Genomic DNA, 20,652 nt, shown 5'->3' with positions numbered 1-20,652 from the left:
TTCATACATCCATTGAGGGAGAGATTTAAAAGAAAAGTCACAGCAGCTGAAGAACTTAGGAATCAATTATCTCGCTGTCTCCAGCTTGCTCCCACATTGGTCGGAAAGAAGAAATAAGAAAAGGAAACAGAAGTATAAATATTCATCTTGTTCTATGTAGCGAGGAGGAAAGCCCACAACTGGTGAATTGAGACGTTCGTGGTGCTGGAAATCTCTTCCGACTTTCTACGGTTGAAGTTTGTCAAAATGAAAACCTGGGAGAAAGTGAAATAGGGAAAGAGATGCAAACGCGGAGTGTAGGATTACAGATGATACAACTCGGCGGTGCGACTTTGTAATCCACGCCCCTGTAATTCTCTCGATTCATCCATCGTGTTTTTTATCTACGTGGTGTTCAGGGCCTATCCTAGAGGTTCTGCAGATGTTAATTTATTTAATTCTTACAACAGCCCTACGAGGTGAGGGTTATCATGATGCTCGGTTCACAGATGAGGAAACTGAGGCACAGGGAGGGGGAGTAACGTATTCAAATCATGCTCAGGTGCTTGCTGCCTGCCAGGAAGTGCTAGACTCCGGGATAGAGCAGTGCCCAGGACAGACACTGTCCCTGCCCTTGGGGGACTTGGCAGGGGAGACATAGAATAAACAAACGAGTAAGATTGTCGTAAGTTTAAGGAGGGCAGTGAGCCTGCTGCTTTGATGCGCGGCAGGGGTGCGGGCACCCTCAGATCCAGTGAGCAGGAGGGCCCATCTCAGGAGGTGGTTTTGAGCAGAGGCCTCAGGGAGGCCTCTTCTCAGGGAGAGAAGGTGGCTCACTGGGCAGAACGCCCTCCCTTTGCCCTGGCTGTGCCTTCTGCCGGGATCACGCTTCCCTCCGTATGTCTGCGCCAAACTCCCACTCACTGATCCAGGCCCTGCTGGGCGGGCACCTCCTCTGTGGTGGGAGGTGGACTGGGGGGCTTCCCCAGCCAGGGGGGGACGTGTCCTCCTGTGTCCTCTTTCTCCTCTCTGTTCCTGGGGGCAGGCCCTCAGTGTGGGGGGCCTCCATAGCAGCAATGCCAGCCACTATTCTGGGGTCTCTCCTGGCGTGGGAGGCAGGATTTTCTCCTAGGAAGGAAGTGAAGGTCCAGAGAAGTTAAGAGACTTGCCCAAGGACACACAGCTACAAGTATTTAAGGAAGGGTCTGCACTCAAGGCTTACAGCCTGCCTTTGGGTTATTATTTACCTGCCACCTCCCTGCCTACCCTGGCTGGGGGCTGTTGGAAGGCAGGTGCTGGGAGCCAGAGTTAGCTCTGTGCCTGGCATCCCCTCGCTCTGGGTCTGGGCTGCTCGGAGAGGGCTGCAGAATGATTTGACTTTTGCCAGGCTGGGAGCATGAAACTGAGCAAGGGCTTGCGAGGCCAGGGCCTTGGGGATCGGCTTTACCGCCAGGGGGAAGGCTGGTGGGGATCTGAGCCCCTGGGCATCTAGGGACCCTGTGCCCGCTGCCACCCTCTATGCCCCAGTGAACATTAAGAGCCCACTTGGGACAAGTGGCCCACATCACCCCCACATGGGACTGGTCCAGACTCTGCTCCCCAAGCCAGTTCCTGGCACTGATCGGCACAAGGTCCGGCTGCCGGCACACCCAGCTCCCATCCTGGCCCCAGGGGCTCCACCAGGCGGTGGGGACAGGGAGGTGTTCAGAAGGCTCTACCTTAGATGAGGGGTGCATGTACATGCGGGCAGGACCCTCTCTCCACGTCTGTGTCACTGAGGAACCTGGCAGGGTGGAAGGAGCCCAAACACTGAAGTTCTAAGATGGGGTTCAGAGCTGCTCTATCCTTCGAGGCTCTGAGGCCTGAAAACTTGGTCTTATCTGCAAAATGGAGACCATAAAACGGCTCACCCCTGAGATGAGACATTAGCACAGTGACTGGCACAGAGTAGATGCTCAATAAACGCCAGCTGTTGTATGTAGCTTAGGGCCATTGCTGGGGATTTCTGAGTCTTTATTCACTCATTCATGTCACCGTATTTCCTGAGACCCTATTATGTGTCAGGCCCTGGGTAGAGTGTTAGGGTGACATGACAGAACAAAGCAGACAAAATCCCTGCCTTTGGATAGGCAGACAGCGGTCAAGCGAATAAGTAAGCAAACGGCATCATTTCAGATCGTGGTAAAGGCTTAGAAGAAAATAAAGCAGGGAGGTGTGATGGGAAGTGACCAGGGGCTTCTTTAAGTAGGGTGATTGGAGAGGGCCTTGCTGAGAAGAAGTTGCAGCCTGAAGGAAGGGTGTTGAAGGTGCAGGGAATAGCAGATGCAAAGGCCCTGTGGTGGGAACAAGTTAGGTGGGTTCACAGAACCATAGTGCCGCCAGTGTGGGGGGCACAGAGTGAGGGAGAAGGAGAGGGTTGGAAAGAGAGGGAGGCAGGCATGAGGAATTTGAATTTCATTCCAACGGTTGATTATTATAAACAAAGACCGAAGCTATGAAGGACTACAATATACAAAGTGCAAACTCATGGTGATTCACTTCCAGCCCAGAGCTCCGGCACTTTGCATCAGCCGCCTTAAAGAAAAGCACCTGCCCACCCCTCCCCTGCGGCCTTTCTTTTACAAAGAAATACAAAGGGAACAGGTCATTGCAACTTGCTAGATGCAGACGCAGTGTGTTGGATGTGAATGTGAGTTTGGCCCTTGGTGAATGTGGCCACAGTGTCGGGGAGAGTGAGGGGGACAGGGGGCGCGGGGAGGGGGGGGCATAATATCACCAGCCCTGATTTCATCAGCACCGTGTCAACTGGGGAAGGCTTGAGCTCAGCTGGTCCAACCCCCTGACTCCCAGATGAGGAACCTGAGGTCCAGACGTGGGGAAGTGAGTGGTGAAAGGTGACACTATGAGTCAGAGGCAGATTCAGGACTTGAACCCAGGCCCCCGACCTCCAACCCAGACTTTCTGAGAAATGGGTGTCTTGCCACGTGTTTTCCCTTTGTTCTTTCCTCCCAGACAGAGTCAGCTGCCCTCGGGGCCAGGGAGGAGGTCTGGGGCACGGGTCCCGAGATTTGGGGCCCACCCTTGCTCTACTGAAGAATTTCTTCACGGCCCTGTTGGCATTTTGACCCAAATAACTCTCTGCTGTGGATGGAGGCTGTCTGGCGGAGCCTTACCCCCCTCTCTCAGACGGACCCCCGCCTAGAAACGGGCACAGGGGTGTCTCTCGAGATCATAAAACCGAAGGGAGGGAAGAAGTTCACCTGGAACTAGTAATGACCCCGATGGACCCTGAGGGTTCGAACCCACACCCCGCACCCGCCAATGGCATTGCTGATTGCTGATGTAAACGGCAGGCATCTACGTGGCAGAAAAACCGAAGGAGTGCTCCCATGCCAGGAGACTAGGTCCTCTGGCTCAAGACGCGACTTCCACACAGAAAGATTTGCACAAAGCGCCACTTGCCATCGACCCAGAGATGAGCAGGCCGAGATGCGGAAGGAAGCCTGAGGCGGGGAACTCGCAGAACAGACGGCAGGCCAGTGTCGACTCTGAGGCCGAAGGGGCATTAACCAGCGAGGTTCAGAAAGGGTCGTTCCATGGACTCTAAGAGAATGGAAAAAAAGCAAACTGGAAAAAGAAACGAGTTTTTAAGAGTAGACTTTATGTTTTAGAACGGTGTTAGATTTGCAGAAAAATGAAAAAGGTAGTGCCCTATACCCAGTCTCTCCAACAAGTCACGCCTTAATGTTAGTTAGTTCACAGGCCTGCTTGTTAACCATCCACCCACTGTGTTGGTGCGTTGCTGTGAACCAAGTCCATAGTTGATTTGGATTTCCTCAGTTTTCGCTAACATCCTCTTTCTGGTACAGAATCCCACTCGAGATTCCATATCACATTTAGTTGTCAGGTCTTTTTTCTCCTCTTGGCTGTGACAGTTTCTCAGACTTTCCTAGTTTTTGGTGACCCTGACAGTTTTGTGGAGTGCTGGTCGGGTTTTTGGTAGGCTCTATTGGGATAATAGGTATCCTCTCTTGGGATAATTTGATGTCTTTCTTATGGTCAGGGGAAGGAACTTCTCAGAAGGAAAGTGACATTATAAATTTGTTTTAATGTTTTTTATTTATTATTGACAGAGAGAGAGAGAGAGAGAGAGAGAGAGAATGAGCGGGGGAGGGGCAGAGAGAGAGGGAGACACAGAATCCGAAGCAGGCTCCAGGCTCCGAGCTGTCAGCACAGAGCCCTATGTGGGGCTCGAACCCATGAACCGTGAGATCGTGACCTGAGCCGAAGGTGGATGTGTAACTAACTGAGCCACCCAGGCACCCCGGAAAGTGACATTTTTATCATATCACATCAAGGGTAGATCCTATGAACGTGACTTATCACTGTGGGTATTGACCTTGACCACCTGGCTCAGGCAGTTTTTGTCAGTTTTCTCCACTGTGAAGTCACTCTCTTTTCCCCTTTCCATAGTATCCTCTTTGGAAGGCAGTCATTCTGCATGGCCCCCACCTATGGAGTAGGGACTATACTCCGCAGCAGGGATGATTGAGAGTCCTTCCGTACAGCACGTTTGTCTTCTCCCCTACGTACGTATTCAGCTTCGCTCGTATCAGTACGGACTTAAGGATATTGATTTTATTTATACTTTGGGTTACAATTCAACACTACTGCATTTCGTTGCTCAGGTTGTCCCAACGTGGACCACAGGGAGCTCTTGAAGGTGGCTTCTTTGCCCTTTGGCGTGCCCCCATCAACATCGGGGGTTTTTTGTTTGTTGGTTGGTTTTCATCTTGAGCCCTTTCTTACCTCTGGCCACCACAAGCTGCTTCAGGCTCATCGCGAACATTTCCTGCCCCAGTCTTAGCAGCAGCCGTTTCTCGGTGTGGAGCCGCGGTTCCTCCTATCAGAGAATGGCATTAGGACCCAAGCTCTGGATGCCAGGTGTACCCGTGGCTGGCGGGGTAGCATTTCTTGTAGGCCTTCCTGGCTGACGGAGCAAAGAAACATGTGTTGTGTATTCAACCCCTGTATACGCACACATCTGCAAATATTTTTATATGTGGCCATCTATATCTGTATTAGGCAAATCTGAGTTTATGCCAATCTCCAGAATCCATGATATTTTATAACGTGGTCTGAAATAGCGATGTGTTACCCTATCGATGACCATAATCATAGCTGGCGCTTACTGAATGTTCACAAGGGTTGAAGTTCTTTTAAGTGTTTAATGTGCATCATTTTTACACTGCATGATGGTCCCGGGTTCTGGTGACTTCCCTCAACCCCGCTTTACCAATGAGGAAGTGAGGACACAGGGAAGGCAAGTATCTTTCCCGAAGTCTCCCAGCCGGTAAGTGGTGAAGTAGGTTTCAACGTCAGCCTCAATCATCTCAACCTATCATATCAATCATAGAACCTATCATCAATCATTGAAATACACCCACATCTTGCATTAATAGAACTTATATGCAATGGGAAACAAGAAGAAAGAAAGAAAGAAAGAAAGAAAGAAAGAAAGAAAGAAAGAAAGAAAGAAAGAAAGAAAGAAAGAAAGAAACCCAAATGTTACCTTGCAGCTGACTGGCTGATACAGTCTTACATTTCAGGACATCTCACTTAAATGTCACGATTTCCCATATGTAACCCATAACATACATTTATGTTTTGGCTCTCAGACGCTTTCTGCTTCAGCGTCTATTGTCTCTAATGACGACAGATGAAAGAACTCAGGTATTCCCAGTTTGCCTGGCCACCGTGCTGGGCCATCCTCAGGACCTCCCTCCAGCCGGCCCCATGGGAAATTCGCAGGGACAGAGTCTTCTGGGAAACACGTCCTAGGCAGCTCAGATCCCAGAGGAGGATGGAAAGGAAGCATGGGTGCAGGGAGGGGGCAGGCAGCCTCAGAGCTGACTCCCAGGTGTTCCCCCGTCAGGCTGGTCTGACCTGCTGGGCCTCTTCTGGGAATCCTGGAAGGAGCCTACTTGACCCCCAGCATGGCCAGAGGCAGCCCAAGGCCCCCTCTTCTCAGGCTGGCCCCACCCTCCTCAGGCCCATTAGCAGCCTGGTTCCACCTCCTCCAGGAAGCCTTCTTTGCCTGCCCCACCCTCAATGACGTCCATGTTCTCTGAAATCCCAGGCGTAGACCAAGGGTCTCGAAGTAGGAGCCCTCGGAAATTCTTCCTTTAACGTGCACAGTGTTTTCTAGCATTTTGATTTGGTTCTAGCATTGAAAAGCAAGCGGTTTCCTGCAAAAATGTGGACACTTGGCCCAGCTTACAAGCGTTGAAAGCCTGGCCGCCCTGAGCTCACATTCCCATCGGCTGGCTCAGCCCTGCGCATAGTAGGGGCTCTGCCACTGTGGACAGCGTGAACGGGCCGGTGCACTCAGCTTGGGGGCCTGCCTTTGGAGGCGCACAGGACTGATTTTCAATGCCCTGCCCCTCCCTGGCTGTGGGGCCCGGGGAAAAAACACTTCTCTTCACTCAGCCTCAGTTTCCTCGTTTGGAAAATGGGCTTAAGACCTAGCTCATGGTGTTGTCATGAGGATGATGTGAGCTAATGTCGGGGGTGGGCTTAGGATGGGACAGGCACTCAGGGAACCTGGGTAAATAGTTTCTTCTCTTTCTTGTTTGCTTTGCTTTGGTGTCTCTCAGTTCCTGGTGACGTCACTATCCATCCACTCGTGCCACAGATGCCTGCTGTGTGCCAGACGCACGTAAGACCTCGGTTGCTGCCTTCCTGGTCCAGCTGAGGAGGCATTTTATCCATGCTTGCACTTGTCTGTTCACTACCGAATACCCGCTGTGTGCCAGGAGGCGTTCGGAACACTGAGGATCCAGCAGTGAACAAAACGGACAAAAATCCCTGCCATCACGGGGCCGACAATCTAGTGGTGCCTGTTAGACAATAAACCAACATAGTGTCGGGTAGCACGAAGTTCTGTGAAGAAGAATCATGGGCATGATAGAGGGGCTGCTGCTTGGTCAGAGAAGGGGTCTCTGTGAGCAGAGGGCGAGAGGGAGGGAGCCATGTGGCTGGCTGTCGGAGGTAAGAGCATTCCCGGCAGCGGGAACAGCAAGTGCAAAGGCCCTGAGGCAGGCGTGGTGTGGCGTGTTTGAGGCTTAAGGAAAGGCCAGTGTGACTGATGGGGGCTGAGTTACATGTTTCCGTAATGTTGGAATTCCTCTCCTTCCCTTTTCTACATCCATCTCCCCTCCTGTCTCTCTCAATCTCTTTTTTACAACGGGTCTCTTAAGTTTGTAATCCAAACGCACAATGACAATTTATAAAAGTAGAAATAATATCTGGGAAGCCCTTGGGTACGAGTTGATACGCTTCATGTCACAGTGGCACCACCCTGGTGCCTTTCTTCTTTCTTCTGCCCCATCATTCTGTGGTTTGGGGAAGGTGAGTGTGGGGTGGGCACAAGGGTGTGTGGCTGGGGAAGGTACCTCTTCCCCACTCCTTCTTTCCCCTCCCCTCCCCTCCTCTTTTTTTCCCCCTCTTTTTTCCTACCTGCAAACTCTTCAGCGGAAGGAAGCACCCAGATTTGGGAAGTCTTGTTTCAGAACCACTGAGAACGTGTGAGGTCTCTGGAGCCCGTGCCATGCGGGGCCAGGGGCTGGGGCACAGATCATCGTGTCAGAAGGAGGATGTGCTTGAGAAAATGAAGGTCTTCAAAGGGGCTCTGGTCCTACCTGAAGGCCCCTCACTGTCTCCAGAGCAGAGCTTCCGGGCTCCTTCCCATCCCCCACCGCCCCTGGGCCAGCCTCACTGTCTCCTGCCCTCCCCGCTGGCTCACCTCCTCCCTGGGCTCCCTGCTTCCTCCCAAGGCCCCTCTGTTGGTTCGCCACACACAGCCAGAGGAGCCCTTAGGACGAAGTCAGACGGTGCCCCCCTACTCAGACGCCCTACCAGGCCCTGGAGGCCCAGCATGACCGACCCCATCACCTCTCTGAGCTCACCTGCCCCTTGCCTTGTCCCCAGCGCACTGGCCTCCTTGCTGCCCCATGACGGGCTCCTGCTCTTTGATTGCTGTACCTCCCCCTATGCAGGCAGTTTCTCCCCTGCCATGATGGGGTCAGCCTGGCCCCCAGCAACCTGCCTGCCCCCCACCCCCCGGGGGAGTAGGGCCTCCAGCCACACCTGCTTATAGCTCCCTGTCTCCACCGGCCAAGCCCTTTATCACCGTGTGAAGAAACACATCCCCGGGTCTGCTCACTGGGCAGCCACCCCTGTCCCCACAGGATGTCAGCCTCAGGAGGGCCCGCTGGGTCTGGGGACCTTGCCCCAGGGCCTGGGAACAGTGTCGGGCATGCGGTATGCAGTAGGTGCTCAATGCATGCTTGGTGAATGAGTGAGCACTAGTGTTTTAGAGTCAGGCCTTGGAGTCTTGGCACAGGTCTTGAAATTCTAGCCAAGGGCAGTTCAAGACTCAGGGGCTGTGGCCCCACCAGCTCCCGCTGTTTGTCTTTCTTTATGTCTCTCTGTCATCCCCTGCCCTGGCCTCCTCCGCGGGCCCTGGGCCAGCTCCTGCTGCTGGACACGTTTCTGCCACTCGAGCTGCCATGCGCCCCACGAGGGCCCCTCCAAATGTGACAAAGCGGTCCCGCGAGGAGCAGGGAGTGAGCCGAGGAGGGTAGGAGCTCTCGCAACCTTCTCGCGGCACGACTCCTTGAAGTCGATAAGCTCTCTGCTCTCTGTGACCTGATTTCCTCGTCTTTACAAAGAGAATTGACAATTTCTGCGACTTCCTTTATTTCTCTTCCAAATATGCTTATTATCTTATTGGCTTATGGTGAAGCTCTCCGAGAAGTTTACGGGTGGGGGACCTTCACCACTGCAACCGCCCTGGCAACAGAAGCCGTTCTTGCCAGGAGCTGACCATGTGTGGGCCTGGAATGGGCGTGTTCCTGGCTCAGGCCACTGTCTGCCCTGGGCTTGGCACACAGGGCTCCTTCTGCCTGGCCAGGCCTCCTTTCAGAGACTTGAACTCACTAGGCTCTGCCTTTAGTCTCAGGGGTTTGGCAGGTGCTTTTCCTTCTGCTTGAGATGTTCTTCCTTCTCTCCTTAGCCTGGTTAAATTCCTAGCTCTGATTCTGATTCTGGCTCCAACACCACCTCCTTCAGGAAGCCCTCCCTGATGACACCCCGCGAGTCAGGTCACTCTGTCAACCACGTTTTATCATTTATCACTGTTGTATTACTTTATTTACTTGCTCTCAGCCCCCATAGGGCTCCCTACCCCACTATCTGAGCTCAGGCTTCCCCTGGGGGGAAGTTGGGAGGCCCAGGCCCGTGAATCAGCAAAGTTCTCCTTCCCCTCTTGGCACTTTCTCTGTGGAGGCTGAGAGTTGGCTTACTCCAAGGGGGACTAAATTCAAGGGGTGCGTAGATGGAGGGGAGGTGGGCAGGGCCTCTCCCCATCCCGCAGACCAGCCGTCTGTTCTCAGACGGCTTCTCCCACCTCCATGACAGTGGCCTCCCTGCCTGAGCCACCAACGCTGCTCTCCTCTCCCCCCCCCACCCTTCCTGGAGAGCCAGAGCGGGCTTTTCAAATCCCAACCTAATCCCCAATCTGCCTTGCTCCAAACCCTTCCCTGGCTCCCTGTTACTCAGAGATAGCTGGGCTACAAGCCCTCTGTTCTGATCTTACCTCTCTCCCTTAGCCCCAGCAGCACCTGGCTCCTTGCAGCTCCCTGCCTGCGGCCCTTTGCACTCGCTGTTCCCTCTGCTCTGAACACTGTTCCCCCGAATGGATGAAAAGCCACAGGACTCCCTCCCTCACCTCCTTTGGGTCTTTGCCCAAACATCCCTTTCCCGGGGAGGCCCTCCTTGACTGCCCTATTTAAAAATGTAATCTCCCTGCCGTCCCTTCTCCCCTTTCCCTCCTTTATTTCTCCCTATAATCTTGACACCCGGGAATAGTCCACATAGGTTACTGATTCATCTTGTTTCCTGTCTGTCTCTCCCAGTAAAATGTCAGCTCCTCCAGGGCAGGTGCCTGGGTCAGTGCTGTTCCCTGCTGTATCCCCAGCAAGGAGTGAGCCCAGGGATCAGACCGGCCTGGCTTGGAGTTCTGGCTCAGTCGCTTCCTGGCCTTTTCCTTTCTGGACCTCAGTTTTCCCACCTGAAAAATGGGAGAAAGTGTGGGATTGGAGTAAGGGCAAAATAAAACCCTGTTTATAAAGTGCTTGGTGCCTACATGTGTCAAGAGACCACCCCCTCCCCCAAACCGGCCCAAATCAAAACTCATCATTCATCATTTTGGGGAAACGGGTGACACCATTCTGGTCTGTCCACACCATGAACTATTATGCAGCTATTAAAAAGAATGGTTCCCAGTGTTCCCAGGTGACTTGTGCGGCTACTCTTGTTTGTTTGTTTGTTCTCTAGCGCATAGGTATTTTTTCCTCTAGGACTTACTTTTAACCGAAATAAGTTCCAAGTGGAATACAATGTGTGTAGCAGTCTACCTTTGTTTTAAAAAGGAGGAGGGATATATACGTTGATATATATTTTTTTAGTTTTAAAAATCCAAGTGGAATTCACATAACAAAGTAGCCATTTTAATTAATCGTTACATAATTAACCATTTTAAAGCCTGCAATTCGGCCGCATTTAGTCCATTTGCAACGTTGTGCAACCATGACCTCTGTTTAGTTCCAACACATTTTGTCACCCCCTAAATAGACCCTGTACCCATCAGACACGTCACTCCTCACCCTGACCGCCCCCAGCGCCTGGTGATCGCTAATTTGCTTCCTGTGTCTATTGGGTTTATCTATTTTGGGTATTTCATATAAATGGAATCCTATAACAGATGACCTATTGCGTCTGGCTTCTTTCAATTAGCATCCTGATTTTTTCAAGTAGTGAGTAGTGTGTGCCAGTAATTCGTTCCTTTTTATGGGCAAATAATGTTCTATTGTGTGGACAGACCACATTATGTTTATCCATTCACCTGTTGATGGGCATTTAGGTTGTTTTCACCGTGTGGCCATTGTGAATAGTGGTGTTGTGACCAATCGAGTAGAATTCTTGTTTGCGTAGAGATTTCTTAAATGCGAAAAAGCGAGATGCTAGAAAGGGTGAACAATGTGATCCTGATTTGTAAAAGAAATGACAGATAAAGAAATCCCTTGTCCAGGCATGGTCTGTATAGGATTTTCATGCTTACAGAAAAATATGTAAAAACCCATTCTCAACTGTCAACACGGGGAGAGAGAAGGCTTTTGCAGAAAAGGAAAAGAGAAAAAAGGAGGCCAGATGCCAAATGAAAACAGTGCACACAAAATGATTCCATTTAGGCATGTGTGACAAGTTACAGATTGAGAAATTGTGTACGTCGATCTAAAAAAAAAAACCCGAAAAACAACAAAACCCCCCCAAACTATTCTCTGCAAGAAGGGCTGGGCAGGAGGCTGATCCGATGGGGAAAATGAGGTCGGGATAGCAGGGATGTGGGGAGTGCATGTTCTCCAGGGTGTCCCCCCACCCACCCCCCGCCCCCGCTGATTGTGAGGTCCCCTGGAACCACACTGCCCAAGCGTTGCTGATTTCTGGCTGGGACCTGTGAATAGGAGCCAGAACCTTCCTTGTGGGGGTGCAGTGGTCCTGCCTGGGGCCCCTCTGCAGTGATCCCCTGCATGTGGTTCCCATTTCCTGTAGGGAGGTGCTGAGTCAAGGGGAAAGGTAGGAAGGGACGCAGGAGGAGGGAGAAGTGGGTGAGTGTGGCCAGACTGGGGGATGGACCCATTGGCCTCCACTGACCTCAGGGCCCTCACCCAGGAGGCCTGGCCTCCTGACTGCTGGACCTGCTTTGTCTCTGCTGTCTCTTTCTTCCTTTGGGAAATCTTGCAACCACCTGGCACATCGCAGGAGATGGTCATAAGGAGCCCCAGCTCCCCATGACCTGACTTTGTCAAATCTTAACATTTTAGCATATTGATTTCAGATCTGCAGTAGTCAGGGTGTGGCGGGAAACAGACGGCTCAAACCTGATACTTCGGGAAAATGGAATGAAGTGACTCTTCGCAGGTGTGGGCAGGGGTAAGGGAACCAACCAAGGAAAGGTGCAGAGTGGGGCCGGCATCGGTGGGGAACAGATGTCTGCAGGGAGGGGCTGCATGGAGAGGCCCCCTGGCGGGAGCTGGGAACCTCGGGAAGGACGGCTCTGGCCTGGGGGACAGGACGCAGCAGGGAGGGGGCTGTTATGCCCGTCCAGCCCTCCCATCTCCTCCATTCAGGGAACCCCATAGGAAGCCCGGAGCAGGGCTGATGGCGCCCCTTCAGGTCAGCCTCCTAGGCACAGATTAGGGTGGGGAAGGTGGTGATCTGGAGGGAGCAAAGGAGGGCGCTCACCAGTTTGTCCCCCTGGAGTGGCAGGTGAGAATCCACGTTCGCCCCCGGTGTGGCTCCGTCTTTAGCTCTGGCCCACGATGTGGGTGACGTGGGGGGCTCTCGTGCTGACTTGGAACCTTTGCCGTTGTCAGGGTTTTGAAGCTCTGTTAATGAAGCACTTACTACCAGCTAAGTGTTGCACCCCAGCTGGTAGCCTGATCCCCTCCCTCCCTAGTTTTATAGCTTAGGAAAGCAAGGTGCAGAGAGGAGCCAGCTTTGTGCGAGCAGGGCCCAGAGCTGGACCTGAACCTGGAGCTGCTGTTGTGGAAATCGGAGCCCTTGGCCGTGACGCCCTCTGCCCCGCGGCCCAGGTGTCCTCCGTTTGTGCTCTGTGAAGTCCCCAGGAGGACTGCCTCCCAGATTTCCTCTCATGCTTGGTGGCAGGTCCAGGGTACCCAGGCCCCCTCTTGGGAAAGCATCCTGATTCAGTCTGACCCGGGCTCTGCCAGTTCTACCTAGGCCTCAGTCTGTCCATCTGGAAAATGGGCACATACGAGCCCCTCCCGGCAGTGAAGTTTGAAGCTTTGGTGAGCTGACAAAGCAAGAAGCCTAGGACCCCCGAGGACCCCCGCACACGGAGGCCGCCCCAGCCGGCCCTGCTGGGTTTCTGATTTCTGAGACGCCTCCTGGGGGCCGGATCCCCAGCTGGAGGAAGGATGAGGCCTGGCCCTGGGGGCCCTGGGGGAGGCCCGGTCCCAGGACAATGCCGAGCATTGAGTTCATGCCAGCCCTGGTTTGGGGTTGGAAAAATAGAGTAATCTGGGCAGGACTGACACAAAGGCCGGGGGGCCAGGTTGGCTGAGGGGCGTCAGGTTACCCCCCACAGGCTGCAGCCACACTGGCGGCTTCCCTAGCGGCTCGGGGGGGTGTTTTTCTTTCCCCAAAGATTATAATTAAGTGAGCGATCAGGGCCCCTCGCTAAGGCCTCGCAGGCGGGTTTCGTTACAGGAAGAATTGCACGTTCGGGGGTTCAGAGGGCTGACGGGGGCGTGTCACCACCACGGTAATAATGGCAGCGGTAATAACAGCCAGGCTGCGGGACGGTCTCGGGAGGGTCTCCCCTGGGCCAGGCCCCAGGCCCCAGGCGAATGGGTCCCCTGCACCACCTGGCTCCTGCCCGAAGCGGAGGATCCTGGGTCAGATCCCCATTTCATAAAGGGGCAAACAGAGGCTCAGAGTCGCTTTGGAGGCGGTTTCCTTCATTTCTTCAGCAGAGGTGGGGGGAGGTGGTGCAGGGTCTGGACTCACACGGGCCTCTGAGCCCCCCTGCCTCGGTTTCCTCCTCTGGAAAATGAGGCTAGCCCCGGGGCTGGCCTCGCTGAGCTGTGAGCGACGACTGAGTGGGTGTGCAGTGAGGCCTCAGAAAATGTCTGTCCCCTCCTTCCTTCCACCATGATGAAGGGGGCCAGGCTCGGCCCCTGAGGACTTTGTGCTGGCCACATGTCTGCCCCCACCTCCTCCGTGAGTGAGGGCCTCAGGCCTTCAGGGGTGCTGGAGTGTAGGCGGGGGAGGCTTCAGATGATTTCTGATGTTGGGAGTGTAGTCTGAGCAGAGGGGACAAGTGGGTTCAGTGGCTAGGCGCTGGAGAGCACTGTCTGGGGAGCAGTGCAACGCTTCAGTTAGAATTTGGTTTGAATTTCAGCTCCATCAAGTCTTTGCTGTGTGACTTCAGGCAGGCTACTCGAGGTCTCTGGTCTCAGACTATTACCCACAGAACGAGTGTGGAAAACCTTCTGCAAAGCGCTGTTGTGAAGAGAACACTGCTTGGCACATAATAATACTCAATGTGTGTTGTTATTCGTAACCGCTTCCCGCAGGAAGCCCACCCTGACTTCCTCTGGCTCCGGAGGCCGCCTGGGCACCCTCCCCCATGGGATGTTGCCTCTTCCACATGCCAGTCTCCCGCCCCCACCCAGATGCTCGGACTGGGACCGCCACGAGGGCTGCATCCCAGAGCCCAGCAAGAACCCAGCGTGGAACAGCCACGGGAGGCCAGGTGTTGGGCGGACGGCATCACTGAGCACCTATGTCCTGTGTCGAGCCCTTCACACACAAGTCTTGAGTTTAACGGCTTTCTTCTCCTGGGATGTCGGCTTCCCCAAGACTGACGCATAGTAGGTGCCCAAGAAATACGTGATGGAATTGTTGAGATAAACATGTACTCGGAGGAAAGGAGGTGTCTGAGACTGGGGGCCTCAGCGGGCTGAGATCATGGGACTCACCAAGAAGAAAAATAATAGTAATACTTGTCACTATTTTCCGTGCTCCAGGCTCCATGCTGAGTCATCTCAGTTCATCTGCCCGGCAGGCTAGTGCTGTTATTGTTTCCACCTCCCAGTTGGGGAAACTGAGGCACAGAGAGGCCAACATAGCTGACCGCACGTCACACAGCAAGTGAGTGGCAGAGCCAGTATCCTACCCAAGCCTGCTGAGTGAGGTGCTTGCCCTGAGACTGTAACAGCATACCTACTCCCACCTAGGGGGAAAGTACTCTTACCGTACCCGTTGTGCAGTTGGGGAAACAGAGGCCAGATGGCCTGCCCGTGTCTGCACACAGAAACTGTGGTTGAGCAGGAGATGCCCGAGGGAGGGCCCTGGATACCCAGGCTAGCGCCCCGAGGGAGGGGTCGGAGGCCCCAAGCAAGCTGTCCCCTGTCTGTTAGCGTCTCTGGCCGATACCCTGGCCTCTGTTTACCAAGCCCAACACCTAGAATGCTGCTCCTTCCGCCTGCCCAGGAATCTCAGGTGCCAGCTGATTTTCATTCAAGCCCTTTGTGCTAAAAAGAAAAAAATGAAAAGAAAACGTGGCTCTAGGCCCCCCTGTCCCTTCCCCCACTTCCTAGAGAGAAAGGAAGATCCTAGCCTCTTTTTTCCCTCATTCTGGGGCCCAGAGATGTCTGCAGCCAGCCCAAGGTCACACAGCAGGGCACCCCGGCTTCAAGGCCGGTTGTGCCCTCCCCACCCCTGCATTTGCTCCTCCTGGCTCTGTCCTCTGGCCTGGGGGAGCAGAGGAAGTGGGGCCAATGTTCCCTGAGGCTTATTACATGCGGGGCACTCTACCATCCCCAAATTCATAGGATCCTCAGCACAGCTCTGTGAGGTCCTGTCACCCCATTTAACAGATGAGAAAACTGAGGCACAGAGAAATGAAGTGCCCAAGGTCACAGTGACGGAAAGTGCCAGGGTGGAGATTTGAACTTGCGTTCCTACGGTTCTGTTGCTGCCACACCTGGTGCCTTCTTGTAGGGAGGCCTGAGCCCCGTTGATGGTGGGGTGGGGGGCACGGGAGGGAAGTGGGAGCCTGGGCTGGGCCGGGACCCTGGAGTGGAGCCAGACAGCAACAATGGGTCCTCAGAGATGGTGGTGGCCCCGGGCGGGGCGTGAGCCCTGGCCAGGGGCCGCAGGGCTGGGCTGTGGGCCGGCAGGCTCAGCACAGCTTCCCTCCCCTCCAGCTCCTGGGTCGGGACCTGGGGACACCCCCCTGGCACCTCAGCTCCCAAACCCAACAGGTCCAGGGCTCGTGCAGGAGGTGGGGGGCCGGACCAGCAGCCCCTGGCAACGATAATGGCTAAGTCACCATACCTCATGCTAATCTAGAACTACCTGTAGGCCAGGCACTGCATCGGGGCCCTCCTGGATCCTCACAAGCAGTGTAGGAGGGGGGACTGGTAGGAATGCCCTTCTATGGATGAGGAAAGGGAGGCCCAGAGAGGCCCTTGGCACTTGCCCAGGGCCACAGAGGGACAAAGAACTTCGGAAAGTGGGGCCCTCAGAGAGTGAGCTGCCTGTCCCAAGAGGCATACAAGCAGAGGAGGAGGGACCTCACCGGGGTCGCAGTGAGGCGTTAGTGCTCACCAGTGGCGGCTCACTGAACTCGGGGCCTGGGCAGCCGGGAGTTGGGGAGCGGATGAGGCCTCTTGGGCTGTGGAGGGATTAAAAGAGTGACTGGATGCCCAGGGTTGGAAATGTGGCTGCCATGGAGTAGGCACACCCTTCGTGGGGCGTCCACTGTTTGCAGAAACAGTAGCTCACACTTCTGGAGCCTGCCATGCACCCAGGCCCTGTGCCTCGATGGTTTTGAGTGCTCACTGTTTCTCAGTCGGCTCGCTGAGTGCTTCGGGGATCCTTGAGACTCGTGATACCTCAGGAGAGCCACCTCATTCACATCCCTCATTCACGCCGGCAGATGAGGGAGCCGAGGCTCAGAGAGGTCCAAGGACATGCAGGGGAGGTAATCGGCATGGCTGGATGCGTGAACCAGTCTGCCTCTGCTGTGTGGCCTCGGGCAGCTACTAACTTCCTTGGGCCTCAGTTTCCCTATCTGTACATTAGGTTGGGCTATCCATGGCATCCTAGACTTCTAGATGAAGATTTGAGTGTCTGCGAGGCTACACTGTCTTCCCCCCAGGACCTTGCTGCCCCAAGTGAAATCCTCTCTAAAAGACCCCTTTTCAGCCTCCGCATTCCCACCACCTATTTCCTCCCCTGCCTCGGGGTTCATTCCCATTTGCCTCTAGTCCCAATTAGGCCATCTTCCGTGCCTGGAACGGTGAAGGCATTTAATTAAATCTTAGAACAGGAAGTCTGGATGTGGGGCTTTTCCTGGATCGGTTATCTGGGTTCTTCACGTCTCCCGTCTTCATGGGTCCCAGTGGCTGCTGTGGCACCAGACATCACATCCCATATAACCACATCTTAACTAGGAAGGGAAAGGGGTGGGCCAAAAAGGAGGTTTTTTCATCCAGAATCTCACTCTTTCATCAAGCAGGAAAGTATTTCCTAAATGTCCCAGTAGACTTCCCCCTGTGACTACGTAACCATGGAGTCACGTGTCCATCTTTAAACCAGGAAAGAATTCCCGGGGCTGACTTAGATGAATGTGAGGATTCCGCCTCTCAGGCTGTCCCCAAGAAATGTGGCTCTGGGGGCAACGGGGCCACAGCCAGGCCAGCCATCTGGTGCCAGCCTCGCTGACGTTCATTCCCCCTCTAGACTGCACCGGTGGGCCTGGGGGTGCTGGCCTTTCTCTGGCTGGTTCTCTTGGTGGTGAGCAGCGTCTTCCCAGGCCTCCAGATGCCGGGGGAAGATGCTCTGGTTCTCTCCGTCCTCCCTGCCCGGTCCTCCTCAGGCCTCGCAAATGGCCCTTGGGCTGAGGCGGAGCCCTCTCCTGCCTTCACCTGCCCTTGCCCGGCGAGCCAGGCAGCATGGCGTCGGTCCCGCATTCCTAGTCCCTGTCAGTGTCGGCCTCGGTGCCCCACTGGACACACGGACTGCCTGAGCCCAGCCTCTTCCTCCTCCCACGTCTCTGTCTTGCTCGGGTTTCCAATCAGAGGTGTGGGTGTCACTTAACCTGCCACATCCACCTCCCCTCCCCCAGCACACACTCCCCGGCTCGGAGAAAGGCACTGCCGCCCCCAGCGATCAGGTCTCAGACCCTGGAGTTGCCTCCCACCCCACTCTCTCCTACCCCACGTCCAGTCCGTCGGCAAATCCCACTGGCCTGACCTTCCACCTGCGCCCAGATCCGACCCGCCTCCCCTCCGCTGCCACCACCTGGCATGTCTTCTTCACCGGTGGCCGCCTCCCAGAGTCCTGTTGGAGCCTCCGTCGGTCGTTCACACCGCTGCCCTGCCCAGACCCCTCCCGTGGCTCCCACCTGCTTCCAGGAATGCTGGGTCCTCCCCAGCCCCGGAGATCCTGAAGGATGGGCCCCTCCCCTCCCCACGCCTCCACCCTCCCTTCTGGCCATGCTGCCTTTGGCTGCTTCTTAAACAACACCCCAAGCGTTTCCCCGCCCTCTCCCCACTTTTGCCCTTATCGGTCCCTCTACCGTTCTTCTGGATTTTTTCCGTGTCCTGCCCCCTCCCCTCACTTGGGCCCGTGCTCCTCAGTGAGACCTCCCAGCCCGCCCCCTACTGCAGCCCTCCCTCTTTCTCGGTCCCGACCCTGATTCATTTTTCTGCCGCACACTCGTCATCCTCTCTCTGTATTTACGTGTCCGTCTGCTCAGTGTCTCGTGCCCGCCCCGAAGGTGAGCTCTAGCAAACGGGAACTGTGTCTCATTTGGCACGGGCCCTGGCACACAGGTGGTGCACTAAACCCCCGTGCCTGGCAGCGGTCTGGGCAAGATGACCTCCCGCGGATGTGGCCGTGGAGACACCGTTGGGGCCGGAGGTGGCTCCCGGCTGAGGTCTAGTGGGCCCCCTCCCGCCCCAGGGGTGCTGCCTGGGCCTCAGGGCAGGAGAGGGTCCCAGGCAGTGGGGAGAGGATCTCTGAATGGAGCCAGGACTTTCATGGTGTCACAGAGCCTTCGGGGGTCCGGAGGTGACGCTGGACAGGAACGGACTGTAGGAATTTTCAGTCCACCCTTGTGCTCTCTTTCATCCTGATGGTTTAATTTTTTTTCTTTTTTATGGAGAGGTGTCACCCACTGTTCAACAGGAGATCCCAGTGCGGTGGCCCACGTGTCCCAAGTGCAGGCTCTAAAGCTGGTTTGTAAGGTGGAAATCAACCATGGCCAAGTTCCCCTTGGGGATTCCACAGGAAGGACACGGCCCTCCCCACCCGAGGCGGATGTACGGTTTCCATAAATTCGGCCCACCAACCCCCCACCCCCACCCCAGCGTTGGGACCCTGCCCAGGGGAGGCTTGGCTTATGTTTGGGGGCCACGGTGTGGCTGCATCTGAGCAGACCCAGACTGGGGGAACCGCTAACCCATATCTCCCCCTCCTGGCATATCCACCATCCGATGGCTCTTTTCTCTCTGAGACTTTATTTTTTGCCGAGCACGTGTGGTTGAATTCCTGTCAAAGTACCTAAATTGTGACTGTCCTGAGTGTGACAGAGACAAGAGTGTGTGTGTGTGTGTATGTGCTCTTCTGGTTCATCTTGGGGGCCTCCTGGCCTTGACCCCTTCTCCGAAGTGACCCCAAGGCCCATCCTTTGAACACCAGGCTCAGGGGATCCCAGTCTGAAAGCCCACGATCAAGGTCCATCCGTCTCGTTTCCATGCAGGAAAATAAGGGTGTGAGAGGTGAGGGAGGCAGAGCTTTGGGGACAAGAAGCAGAGTGGCTGCAGCCTGGGCAGGGCAGGGGTGGTGCAGGGTCCAAGGCCAGACCAGGATCTGAGGGAGGGCATCTGGGGGCATGGCTTGCCTGTTGCTCTATTCATTCTGTGCTTAGCGTTCGTTCATTCAACAAATGTTAATGAAGCATGTACTCTGTGCCAGGTGCTGAGGAGACAATGATCCCTGCCTACAAGGAGCTCATAGCCCAGTGTGGGAGATGGACATTAGCCAACTCACTCCCAGAAACGTCAATTTGTGACTGACAAGTATGAAGTGATGAGGATCTTTGATGGGCAGGAGGGTGCATGTGGTTGGGGAGGTCAGAAAGACTTTCTAGAAGATGCCGAGCTGAAAACTGAAGGATGAGTAGAGGCCGAGTGGATGAGAAATGGAGGAACAAATGTTCCAGCAAGTGGCTACAGCATGTGCAAAGGTCCTGTGGTGGGACAGAACAGAACAGAGGGAGTTGGTGAATCTAAAAGACCTTGTACCTGGAGCTGTGAGGTGAGGGGTGAGTGGGGAGTAGGGAAGGCTGAGGCTCCACAGCGAGAGCAGTCTGGTCTTATGCTGAGAGCAGTGGAGGACCTTGGGAAAGGCTGAGCAGGGAGGAAAGTCACGAGGCACCTCTGCCCGCCTCTGCCTTCCCACCTGACTACTTGGCATGCCCTGGCTCAGCATCTTTCATGAATGTTCTCTTTGAATCTCTACCACTTCTGAAGACCAGCTTCTGAAGGTGCCAGGAGTTGAACCCACTTGTCAGATGAGGAAACTGAGTCTCTGGATCTTCCCATGGCCCCACCCGCTTCCTCCTGCCCAGAGAAAAGAGGAACGGAGAACTGACGCCCCACAGTCAGCTGGGAAGAGCCTGGGCTGGGAATGGGGAGGGTGGGGCCCTCAGAGGCCCGCACCCGGGATGGGCAGGGTCCTGCTTCCGTTTAACCACATCCCTGTGACATGCCCCAAAAGGGAAGCAGAGGCCGCCTGTCCTCATGCCCTGTACCCCAGGGAGGGGGGCCAGGGATGCCCTCCCTGGTGCAGGGCAGGGCAGACTTGGATCTTGAACTTCGGGGTCAGCTGAACCCAGCTGGGTGACCTTGTGATGGAGCCTCATTATCTTGGCTTCCTCCTCTAAGTCGAGGGTCAGAGCCTCTCGCTTGGCTGTTCTCAGGATTAGCCCACAGTGGGCCTCACTGAGCGGCT

At 54.9% G+C, this 20,652-nt stretch overlaps 2 long non-coding RNA genes across 8 annotated transcripts in view; one reads left to right on the top strand and one right to left on the bottom strand.

The window, feature by feature from the left end:
• Positions 1-20,652, top strand: part of LOC102901687 — a 234,312-nt gene that overhangs the window by 77,388 nt on the left and 136,272 nt on the right. The window contains exons 3-4 of one of the 7 annotated variants that reach the window (XR_006595100.1): positions 4,453-4,568; positions 6,636-6,911. The exons of 5 other annotated variants lie outside the window; for them this stretch is intronic. This is a non-coding gene — a long non-coding RNA (uncharacterized LOC102901687). Of the gene's footprint in view, positions 1-4,452; positions 4,569-6,635; positions 6,912-20,652 lie in introns of those variants that run through there. One more of the 7 variants, XR_006595101.1, reaches the window with a different exon arrangement.
• Positions 16,923-18,215, bottom strand: LOC109497947. Its single transcript, XR_002154430.3, has 2 exons — positions 17,938-18,215; positions 16,923-17,083 (listed from the first exon to the last, which is right to left on the bottom strand). It is a non-coding gene; the product is annotated as an uncharacterized LOC109497947 (long non-coding RNA).

The sequence above is a fragment of the Felis catus genome, chromosome A3, assembly GCF_018350175.1.
Source record: "Felis catus isolate Fca126 chromosome A3, F.catus_Fca126_mat1.0, whole genome shotgun sequence".
Lineage (NCBI taxonomy): Eukaryota > Metazoa > Chordata > Mammalia > Carnivora > Felidae > Felis > Felis catus.
Note: the sequence above shows the minus strand (reverse complement) of the source record. Positions and strands in the feature narration are given on the sequence as shown.